General features: G+C 43.9%; 1 pseudogene across 1 annotated transcript in view; it reads right to left on the reverse strand.

Annotated features, from left to right (window-relative positions):
* Positions 1-12,310, reverse strand: part of LOC309379829 (aldo-keto reductase family 1 member C3-like) — a 29,029-nt pseudogene that overhangs the window by 906 nt on the left and 15,813 nt on the right. The window contains exons 2-8 of the transcript XR_014173329.1: positions 10,493-10,660; positions 9,736-9,852; positions 7,230-7,307; positions 6,894-7,016; positions 4,990-5,099; positions 2,798-2,963; positions 1,309-1,391 (exon numbers count right to left, since the gene is read on the reverse strand). The product of XR_014173329.1 is annotated as an aldo-keto reductase family 1 member C3-like (transcript). The remainder of the gene's footprint in view (positions 1-1,308; positions 1,392-2,797; positions 2,964-4,989; positions 5,100-6,893; positions 7,017-7,229; positions 7,308-9,735; positions 9,853-10,492; positions 10,661-12,310) is intronic.

Genomic DNA, 12,310 nt, shown 5'->3' on the forward strand with positions numbered 1-12,310 from the left:
TAATAATAATAATAATAATAATAATACCTTTATTGTCATTCTACATCCTGTGTACAATGAAATTAAACAAGCCTCCCCCCCCCAAACATTCAATCTCTTATCGAACAACACACCACCACGCAAGTCAATTGTGCTATGTTATTTTCCGTTCAACAGCCTAACAGCCCACGGATAGAAGCTATTTTTTAGCCTGTTGGTACGGCTGATTATCCTATATCTCCTGCCCGAGGGTAGAAGATTAAAGAGGTGATGGCTGGGGTGTGAGTCATCCCTGAGAATTTTTCTCGCTCTCCTAAGGCAACAATCCCTTGCGATGTCATCTAGCGGACTCAAGGGACAGCCCATGATATCATGTGCTGTAGTCACCACCCTCTGTAGAGACCAGGCCAGCATACCACACTGTGATACAATATGAAAGGACACTTTCTATTGTGGACCGGTAAAAGGAGTTCATCAGTTGTTGTTTAACATTATTCTTTTGCAAGACCCTAAGGAAATGGAGTCTCTGTTGGGCCTTTCTGACCACCTGAGTTATGTTGATTTTCCAGGTAAGGTCTTCACTAAGGTAAACTCCCAGGAATTTAAAGGAGGAGACACTCTCCACACACACACACACCCTGATATACAACGGGGCAGGTTCCCCTCTCTTCCTCCGGACGTCCAACACCATCTCCTTTGTCTTACTAATATTTAAGTGCAAGTTATTATCTAAGTATATTGAAGAGTTTCCAGCCATTGCCTCATAAGACCATTTCACACAGTACATAGTAGCCACCCCAAGTTTGCCACTGAATGCCCACTCAGCAGGGAGGCTGAATGTTGATCCTGCATTCCCAGTTTATGCATATGCAGAGAAAATCAAATGAGACAATCGCTCTACATATGGGTTGCTAGCCCACTACCAGCTCCACTCCTTCCTAATGGTTTATAAATACTGCGGGGCACATCCTGGAATTCTCTCAATGGTACTATAATTGGCTTTACTTGGGGCAGTTTCGAGGGCAGTTGTGAAACAATGCATAGGGCAGCTAGTTTAATTTCCCACAAAGGGAAATTATGCATTGGCTGAAGGGAGCATTAGAATTTATTTATTTTTGGTATGAGATCCATTGGTTGTCAGTTTGTTTCTGGGCAAAAAAATGAATTCAGAGTAATGGCACATACCTTTAAATCCCTTTACAAATATACTCAGAAACAGAGTAGCAACTAAAATATGTCAGATCTTTTCTTCCCTTTGGTCTCGCAGTATGAATTCTTGCATGATGCACTTTTATGTATTCATATGCATACTATTTAAATATGACTTACATTTCCGCTTTTGAAAAGCTCATGTTTTTGTGAAGGCCATCAATGGCTTTCATATCCTCCTCAGACAGCTGGAAAGTAAATGCCTGTCAGGGGGAGAAAATAAAATGCTGAGGGGCTTTTACCTCATCTTTTTGTACCTCAGAGCTGTGCACCTTTTTCCAGCCACAGAGATACCAAAGTGAACTTGCTACCACATTCCAAAGTTTAATTCCTTCATTCAACAGCTTCAGTCCAGATGTCCTCCCACTGAGGGAATTTTATAGGCATAGTAATGTAGGTTTGCAACAGAACAGGAGTGAGGAAACTGTGGCCCCCCCAGATGTGGATGGACTCCAACTCCTCATCAGTCTCCGCCATCATGACCAATGGTTAGGGATGAGGGAGGTCATACTCCAATGAATGTAGTTCAGTACTTCTTTATGCAGTTCATAGCAAAACTACTGAACTTGCTCCCATGGGAGGCGGTGACAGCCACCAACATGGATGACTTTAAACATTAGACAAATTCATGGTAGATAAGAATACCAATAGTAGTGTTGGGCGTCAGAGAATCCAACTCCCCACAGTAGGTTGCCAGTAATGGATAAGACAAGGAAGTTCTTACCAATATTGTTTATTCAAAAGTCATAGAGAGAGGGTTAGAAATTCAGCCTCTTGTAGTACAGTGGTACCTCGGGTTACATATGCTTCAGGTTATATGCGCTTCAGGTTACACACTCCACTAAGCCTGAAATAGTGCTTCAGGTTAAGAACTTTGCTTCAGGATAAGAACAGAAATCAGGCTCCGGCAGCATGGCAGCAGCAGGAGTCCCCATTAGCTAAAGTGGTACTTCAAGTTAAGAACAGTTTCAGGTTAAGTACGGACCTCCGGAACGAATTAAGTACTTAACCCAAGGTACCACTGTAATGGTTTTTTCTCTGAGTAAATCTTCATTCTCCTTCTCCCAAATAGTCAACAGCACCACCCACCATACGGTTTCCACTTAGGGCCATCTGTCTCCAAGCCCTTTGCTCTCCTACTTTTAAGACTCGCCGGGTTCTGGGAGAAGGGGTGTGTGGAATGCTTTCTAGTGATAACGTGTCAGCTAGTTGCTCTGGCTCTGCTTCCTCCTCTCCTCCTCATCCATCATTTCCCAACTTTGCCCCTCATCTGCCTCTGAGCTGTGACCTTCTGCAAACCACTGTTCTAAATCTATATTGTCTTCCTCATCTCTGGAAGGGTCAGGCTGGGGAGGCGGTCTCCATCATTCCTCCTCTGTCCATTCCCTGACAGGTAGCTAGTCATTATGGTTGCAACTCTGCTTTCATGGCTAGAAGCAGTGATGCCTCTGAATACCCGCTGCTGGAAACTCCTCCAACATCCTGAGTCCCCAAATCAAGATGTGCATCTTCCTTCCCACACGAGTCATGTGACCTGTGAGATCACAGTGTTCAAATGACATCCTTTTTCAGTATTGTATTTTTAATGGATTTATATATATTGCTTTACCTGGGCATTTTCCTCAATTCACTTTCTGGTGTAGGTCTTCACTAGGACCACCAGGCCACGCTGCAGTTGGTAGCGAATAGCCACGAGAGCTGGGGTTTTGTTGTACTTTTTGGCGATCGCAACCAACAGAGGGTCTTCAAGCAGAGGAGGAGCGTCTGGATTTAACCTGTTGGAGAGCAACACGGAGAAAAGGTGTGTTTCTGGTGTCAAGATTCACAAATATACATGCACAAATATAGGATGGGGGACACTTGGCTTGACAGAAATATTAATTAATACAGTATAGGCCTAGTCCATGCAATATACACTAAATATTTTGTATTTAAAGCTTGGTTAGTCGATTTGAATTAATATAAGTTTTTAGTATCGTTCTCTACCCCCTCCACCAATAAATCGCAAACTCATGTGTTGCACGTGGATCATTCTGTAGCCAAAATGGTAGCATTTGTGCACAAAAGAGAGGTTTTTCCTTTGCTTAAGTACAATCAGTATTGGGGGGGGGGGGACCTAAGGAGGGACAGAAAGGCCCAAAGAATCCTGTGTGCCCGCTGGAGAGTTGAGATGGAAAAGAGGGAGGGAGTTCAAATAAAATGGAGGATCCTGGAGGAATGCACAGCTCATTGTCTTGAAAGAAAACTCAGTATTTGTTGCTGAGTGTTATTTGTTAAAAATAAGCATTTAAGTAGTTTCCAATATAAATAAAAACAACAGAAAGCCACTTCCGCCTTCAGAGGAGGTGGGATTGTGGGCTGCACGCCCCCCCCACGCGCACGGTGGTTGGCTCTCAGCCTCCATGCGATTGAGGGAATCCCCGGCCACGTCATTCCCTGGACAGCCAATCGGCTGGCTCGGGGTGTCCTGCCCAATTTAACACAGGGGCGGCCGGGGTTCTCCCTCTTTTGCCGCCTCCAGTTGCTCCAGTTTCCCACCCTCCCGTCTATGGACCTCGGTTGGTCGCCGTTAAGGAGCCTGGTAGGATTTTTTCCACTTGGCAAATTGGCACCAGATGCTTGGTTAGCAAATCGTCACAACTTCCTTGGTATTGGCGGTTAGGCATTGGTATTGATATTGTTATGTAGATGAAGGGGGGACCAAGCGCCATCACCTCCCCTGCATATTGAAGGGCAGCCCGATAAAGGATTCTGGGGGGCGTGGCCCTGTCTGAAGCCTATGGAGGAGAGGGCCTAAGGCACGCCCCCGATCGGTGACCCTGGGGGAGATCCTGGTTGATGTGTATCAGCAGGTCTCCCCCTACTGGTGGTTAACCCTTCCTGGACTTCAAGCAAACAGGCTTGAGCCGGATAGTCGGTTAGGACCAATGCCTAAGCCAATACACCTCATCACCTGTAACCAATAAAGTTGTGGCCTTATTAACCTTGATTAATTGTGTTATGTGTCTTTATTTCCACTGGCGGAGGGCGGGAACTTGCCACGCAATTCAAAATTCTGAGACACACGAAATAAGCTATGTAAAAAGAGAAATGCTATAATTATTTACAGTAAACACTGAGAGCCAGTGTGGTGTAGTGGTTAAGAGCGGTAGACTCCTAATCTGGGGAACCGGGTTCGCGTCTCCGCTCCTCCACATGCAGCTGCTGGGTGACCTTGGGCCAGTTACACTTCTTTGAAGTCTCTCAGCCCCACTCACCTCACAGAGTGTTTGTTGTGGGGGAGGAAGGGAAAGGAGAATGTTAGCCGCTTTGAGACTCCTTAAAGGGAGTGAAAGGCGGGATATCAAATCCAAACTCTTCTTCTTCTTCTAAATGTAAGACTGGATGCAGGGTCCTTTCATCTCTGTCATTCTACTGTTTAAAGCAACATTAAAGATAATGTAAATATGATTAAAAAACAGCACAAAATTTCAGAAGCAGAAATTATTAAATAGCCCCCTGCCTGCAACATTTAAAAACATATGTTTGGGAGAAGTCAAGCAGTTATTTAAAACAACAACAACAACAACAACACTTGGGAAGGTTTCTGAGAATGTCTAAAATGGGAGGGGAAGACTTTCTAAATCTCTCTGGAATGAATTCCTCAATTGTGGGGCCACTACAGAAAAGGCCCTGGTGCTGGTATCCACCATGAGGATCTTTATTAATTGTGGGACCAAGATTACAATCTTCAGAGCTGATCTGGATGCTGGGGAATAGTGGGCCGAGGTGGTCCCCAAACATTTTGGCTTCATCTCTTACCAGCTAGGGTCTCTTTGGGATCCCAGGACACAATATCCTTCTATGATGATATTGTTTGACTTGCAGAAGGCCAGCATCTTGCTTTGGTTCCGATAAGGATGGCATTCAACCTGCAGATTCAAAATCCCACAACACAACCCAAAAGTGAGAATTCAGATGAAACAAAGAATACAGTGAAATAAAGGAAAGACAGAAAAGCAGAACCATGCTATTATTTCTATTGCTATTGTTTCTTGAAAAATCCGGCTGTTACCATTCTTAAAGTGTGTTGTGTTTTCTGATGCATCAGAATCTTTAGATTACCATTCTTGCATTCGTGGTTTCCATTGCCACGCTCCTCATCCGTGAAATGTGTGTTAGCTGAAGATGGGGGACAGGGCTTATTCCCCCTCAATCTCCTGTCACTCCAGCCCTGTTGAGCCATTATACCCAAAGAAGAAATATCCTGGGCACACTGTCCTGCCTGCAGTGTCTCTATTTCTGCCCACTCAGTCTCTGAATTGTCTACGTTGAGCAAAAAGGCCTGATGGGGGATTTACCTGGCTTTCCATCAACTTGGGCAGATGATCTGGGATTTTGTTTTATCAGGGTCTCAAAAAACTGAAATTTCGAATCAGATTGGGAGAGGAGACATCAGAAAATAAAATGTGTGCTGAGGGGAGCACAAGACTTTTCAAAGGGGGCAGTTTTATCTTCAAATGTAAGGAAGTAATTATATAGTTTTAAATACTCCTTCCTGTGTAAATGCATTTTGTATGTGAAAAGCGTCTTTTATTGAAGTCACCACTGTGGCTAAGCAATGGCGTAAAGTACGGGGGGAGGACATGAGAACTAATTGTCTGGGGGAATTGTATCCCCCCCCCTTATCCTCTCTACTTCCTTCTATGAATTGGATAGTGCATCAAGGCTGGGCAGACGGTACAAAGAAGCCCCGATTTAAGTGGGACTATTTGTACCACTAGGGATGCGGGTGGCGCTGTGGGTTAAACCACAGAGCCTAGGGTTTGCTGATCAGAAGGTTGGCGGTTTGAATCCCCGCGACAGGGTGAGCTACTGTTGCTCGGTCCCTGCTCCTGCCAACCTAGCAGTTCAAAAACACGTCAAAGTGCAAGTAGATAAATAGGTACCACTCCGGCGGGAAGGTACTGTGCGCTGCTCTGGTTTGCCAGAAGTGGCTTAGTAATGCTGGCCACATGACCCGGAAGCTGTGGCTCCCTTGGCCAGTAAAGCGAGATAAGCACCGCAACCCCAGAGTCGTCCACGACTGGACCTAACGGTCAGGGGTCCCTTTACCTTTTTATCTGTTCCACTGTCACTGTGGTACTGGGAGATCATGGCTGCACACATCTGATTGTCAGTCCATCACTCCTGCTTAGCTACCAGATTCATGCCTTGGACTAGTGTGCTCTGGTCTCATTTGGTTACATGATATACACCAGTGCCCAAGTGAATCAGGGTTGTTTGTGTGCAACAGCTTTGCCCAGATGCCTAACTCAAAAGCCCTTCGCTCCCCAATTGAGAACTTCCAGAGTCCCTACAAGAGGCTGTATGGGCCCTGACTGCTTGAAGGCCTCCTTCTACCTGAGATGCCTGTTTCAAACATTATGGACTTCTCCATACTTTCTTTTTTCTGAGGATTCAGAGGTTTTGATTAAATGAGAACCCATTACTGGTTCCAGGAATTTAGGGGAGTCCACCCCACAACTCATAACCATATCTTCTTGTGACTGGATCTGCAACCTTATAGCGTTAAGCAAGTTTTTTCAGGGAATGGCTGTGTTCATCCAAAGGTCCTCTCACAAAAGAACTTAAATAAAGAAGCTTTCCTCTCACAAAAGAACTTAAATAAAGAAGCTTTCAATAGCATTTGGAACAAACCCCTACGAAAGGCGATTACACTTGACCTGGTTTATCACTGGCTTGTATTTCAATCCTGGCTTGTTCAGGATCATTTCCAGCTGCTTACGGGTGAAGTTGGACACTCCGATGGACCTCACCAAGCCGGCATCTTTGCACGCTTCCATTGCCTGGCAAAGAAAGCACATGTTTGCTGAGTGGTGGTTGTTGAATAGCTGAGGCCACACCTTTTTCCAGACTAAGATTGGAGTCTTATAGTTCACCAGCTCTCATAGGAGCCATTGTGTGAGTCATTGTTCTGGACATGCCTCCTCTGGTGGAAGGCTACTGTGCTCTGTAACTGAATGACTCAAGGGATGGATTTCCTAATCCCAGGCACCTACCTCCCATGTCTGCCGAAGATCTACGTTGTCAAAAATTGGTTTTTTGTCTTCTCCCATGGGAAATAAATCTGGTCCAGGCTGGAAAAGAAGGAAGCGGAAGGAATAAGTGCACTTCAGGCCTAGAGGTTCTCTTATCTCTGTAATACTATCTAATACTAATGGACAATTATAGAAAAAGGGAGATAAAGTTGCAAGAGCCGGTACTACAGTGCAAGGATCTGTGGGAAACTCAAATCACAAGCACCACATTTCACAATATTGTTTATTCAAGAGCTTTATTCAAGAGGGATAAAGCATTACTTTAGCCAGGGAATTGCAATATTAAATCAGTATCGTCTCTTTTAATCCAGAGATTGGGAATCAGTGGATCTCCAGGCTTTGCTGGCCTCCAAGTCCCATCAGCTGCAGCCAGCAAGGACAGTGATCAGGGATGATAGGAGTTGCAATTGAAGAACATCTGGAAGGCCACAGGTTCCCCAAACATGCTTTAATTTTTTCTGTGCCCCACAGAACAAACTGTCTTCTCTCTCTGCACAGGTCCTCATCTCTCCATCCCCTTTTTTCCTTCCCTTACTCCCTCGTTGTTAGACAAATTTGCCCCAGGGATCCTCACCAGAGGGAGTCAATTGCTCTGTGAGGAGAAGGAGTCGGAAACTGAGATCGGGCAAAACCAAAAGCTGTTTATTCTTGAGACAGCGCTGCACGGGTAACGCCCCAGCCTGTGCTGTAAAGAGGGAGGGCTCTGTCCTGTTTACATCAAAGGTACTTTATACCCATCTGAATTTCCCTACTACACAGGGGCGTAGGAAGGGGGGGGGCGGCGCCCCGGGTGCCATCACGTAGGGTATGTGTCACAAATTATCAAGGAACAATTACTGCCCTACTGGGGTGGTTCATAAAAAGCTGTTTTTTAAGAAATGCCTGCGCCAAAGGTCTTATCTTACTACACTAGCGATTATACAGCTATATATGAAATTTCATGCATATCAGTTAATATCTTGACCCTCCTCCACGAAAATAGCTGTTTACTTGGCCGTTTTCTTATGTCGTAAAGGCTGAAATTTTAATTCAGTGTTTTCCTTTTCAGATAACACAGAGCATGGTGAAATCACAATAAATAAAACCTCCTCTTCAGTAGTTTCAAGCACTCCTACAGGTTCCACATAATATCTATACTGCGTTGTTTAGTGTGACAGCACCTGCACTTTGGAACACCCTGCCTATTGCCATAAAGCACGTGCCTTTGCTAGACTCTTTTCGGGCACCGGCTAAAAGCATTCTTATTTAGGCAAGCATACCTAGATGCTTAGGAAGTTGAAGTAATTTTAATCTTAATATTTTAGCTTTTGTATGTTTTAAAGTAGGTTTGCTAATTTTTCTTGATTTTACTGCTGTGGTATTTTTTGTTTGTTTTTGTTTTGGTAAACCACTTTGCAGGTTTTTAAAAATAAATTTTATTAAATAAATAAACAGTAAATATAAATAAAATAACACAAGCCAAAACACAACCCATCCTGTAGATTTAAGTATCTGTCCACAGTCGCCTACTTGTTATCAGAGGCCCAGAATCCACATTCCTTTGTAAGAAAATATGAAATAAAGGCAAACCATTTTTGCAGGCAAAATAAATAAATAAATATTAATGTGTGTGTGTGTGGGGGGGTGACAAGAAATTTTCCGTACTGGGTACCACATGACCTTCCTACGCCTGTGCTCCTACATTCTCCTATTGGTTAGGAGATTGCAGTTTACAGACTTCCTGGTCCGCCTATTTCATATTTCCCCCTTGATATACAGTGGTACCTCGGGTTACAGATGCTTCAGGTTACAGGCACCACAAACCCAGAAATAGTACCTTGGGTTAAGAACTTTGCTTCAGGATGAGAATAGAAATCGTGCGGCGGCAGCAGGAGGCCCCATTAGTTAAAGTGGTACCTCAGGTTAAGAACAGTTTCAGGTAAAAACGGACCTCTGGAACGAATTAAGTTCTTAACCCGAGGTACCACTGTATAGCCATTTTTAAGCATGCACAGTAGCTTTCTAACTGTTCTCCATTTTCCTTCATGGTCCCGAGTCACCCACAAACCGTCCTAATACTTTATAAGGCATTATGTTTTGGCTATTACAGCGAGTTTTCTCTTTCTTTGCAATGCAAGTAGTTACAACAGCAAGGCACGGTCATTTCTGCTAAGCTTTCCTTACCCGTTTATCCCACACTTGCTAAGTCCTGCTCTGAACACGATTTCTTTCTTATGATGCCCATGTGGTTAATGTAATCACTAAATGCAGATGTTTTCTTTAACTGGCATGGTTTCTCCCCCAAAATCTGGGAGCGATCATTCCTTGATTGAGATATAGTATAGCAGAGAATTGTCAGCATCTCTAGGAAATGACAATTCCCAATGTTCCTTCAGGGAATAAATTATTTTTAGTAGGTTCTCCCTGCCGCCCCCCCAATTCAAATTTTATACTCAATACTTTCATTATGACATCAATAATTATTTACCTTCATAGAAAATGGATTGTGAATTATGAACAGATCCATGTGGTCAAACTGGAGTTTCTTCAGGGATTCTTCTAAGCATTTCCGAACCAGCTCAGGGCGGTGAAAGGTACTCCAAAGCTGTCAAAAATATAAAGATATTTATGTTTTCATAGAGCCATAGAGTTTTTGGGTCTCAGACAATTTAGCTGCGGCAGATGACTATTCTAGTGTGCACAATGTTAAGGGCAAACTCAAATATTGTTCTGAATTGCTGGGGTGAGGTAAAGTAATTAAAAAAATCATTATTGCTAATAAACAATATTTTTACTATTTATTTATTAAATTTCTATATTGCCCTTCACCAAATGTTCTCAGGGTGGTTCACAAGATAAAAGCACAAATAAATAATCAAAACAGAATCCCTCCTCCCACAAACAGGTTTTAAAAGGGTGTAGAAATTGAATCAGTCCAAGGCCTGGTTGAAGAGGAACATTTTCACCTGGCGCCTACAGGTGTATAATGAACCCCCCTGCAGAGAACATTCCCGAAATGGGGAGTCATGCAGAAAAGGCCCCGTTCTCATGTTTCCTCCCTCCGAGCCTCACATGGAGGAGGCACACGAAGAAGAGCCTTAGAGGATGAACACTGAATCCAGGTAGGTTTATATAGGGAGGGGCATTTTGCTCTGATTTTGTTAAATAATGTCTGTGAAATATGCAATTGCATCATGATGCAGTCACTATATTCTACCCTTTAAAATAAAAAAGATTAAACTCACTTTTCCAGTGTAGAAAATGTCTTCCCTTTTTACTGTTCCATCTGAAATCTTCGCACGAACGGCCCGCCCAACTTGTTCTTCAGTCTGGTATACATATGCGCCATCAATATGACGGAAGCCGTATTCTATTGCTATCTTTGTAGCCTCCTCACACTTACTTTTTTGAACCTGCCAGTTGAAAAGGTAAAAAGGTTAGTCAAGGTCTTTGCTTCAGTGGGGAAATTTATATCAAAGGGTACCTGTAAGTAACATTTATATACGTGTTGTATGTGCGATATAATATTTTGCCACCAAATGGCGACGTGGAGTCCTGTTTTTAAATACCAGTTTTCCCTGTTTAAATTTAAACTGAACACTTTAAACTGAAACGCTTATTTGATGCGTGTAGATCCAGCCCTGATGGTTCCTGGGTCCTCTCCATGGTGGAGGACCTAAGATGGTTAGGTGGTGCATTGCAAGCCTCGTTGTGGCAACTCCTGCAGCCAAGGTGGTGCCAAATGTCTTGCTCTGCTTCCCACTGCATCACATCAGCGAGGATGAGAGGGAAGCCTTTTCATCTGGGCAGCCCAGGACCTTCATACTCACTGCCCAGGCTTGCACCCCAGGGAGGTCACTTTGGTGCTGCTAACACAGCAGCTTGACTTTCCCCCAGAGGCACACTCCATTGTGTCTTGAGACAGATGCCAGCAACAAGGATGGAGGGGTTCACAGTATTAACTTGCTTCTCCCACAGCCATAGCCTTGGATTCCAGCAGAAATCAGTCTTGGCTCCATCTCTCAGCTGCCCAGCCTGCTTTCTGCTTCCAACTCCTGGATCTCTCTCTCTCTCACACACACCCTAGGTTTTGTCTTTCTAACTACCCACCCATTTGCCCTCTGGGGCAGAGCTGCTTAATTCATTGCCATAACTACTCATATTTAAGGGGCCATTTCCAAGAGATTTGCATACCTGTCTCTTCATCAGTATGTATCTCTTTGTATAAAATAGATTCTACCCTCACATAGTATGTGAATAGAGCAGACATAGGTAAAGGACCCCTGACCATTAGGTCCAGTCATGGCTGACTCTGAGGTTGTGGAGCTAATCTCGCTTTATTGGCCGAGGGAGCTGGCATACAGCTTCCGGGTCATGTGGCCAGCATGACTAAGCTGCTTCTGGTGAACCAGAGCAGCGCACGGAAACACCGTTTACCTTTCCGCTGGAGCGGAACTGCTAGGTTGGCAGGAGCAGGGACGGAGCGATGGGAGCTCAGCCTGTCACTGGGATTCAAACCACCGACCTTCTGATCAGCAAGTCCTAGGCTCTGTGATTTAACCCACAGCGCCACCCGCATCCCTCAGAGCAGACATATGAATTGGAAAAATGGAAAAAGGAAAATTCCTTCAAAAAACTGAGTGGTTGCTTTTATTTGCCAATATTCTGTTTATTTGCTAAGCCAATGTTCTGTTGAAGCTAGAAAGAAGGGCAGGGACACTCCCTATCTTGCTCCAGACTTTGGATTAATTTGATTCCAACGAAGAGTTGCAGTGCTTACAAATGGCACATGTTAACTATACCAAAGTTTCTAAATTTTCACCACAGTGTCTTCCGAAACACCAATGGCTTTGATTGGTGACTTAGCATTGCTTTTGCAGGGCAAATGATAGTTGACTGATGGGGGGGGGAAGATTTCATCTCTTTATTATTAATATTGTTCTGATAAAACTATTTTGAGACCTGTCATAAACTTTGACATGTTAACTGTTAGACATGGGAGAAGCAGGCCTCAAAGCTAAGCAGATCTTCAGGCAGAGGTATTGAAATGAAACAAATATACT

This window comes from Podarcis melisellensis (genome assembly GCF_964234715.1).
Source record: "Podarcis melisellensis genome assembly, chromosome: 10".
NCBI classification, from domain to species: Eukaryota; Metazoa; Chordata; class Lepidosauria; order Squamata; family Lacertidae; genus Podarcis; species Podarcis melisellensis.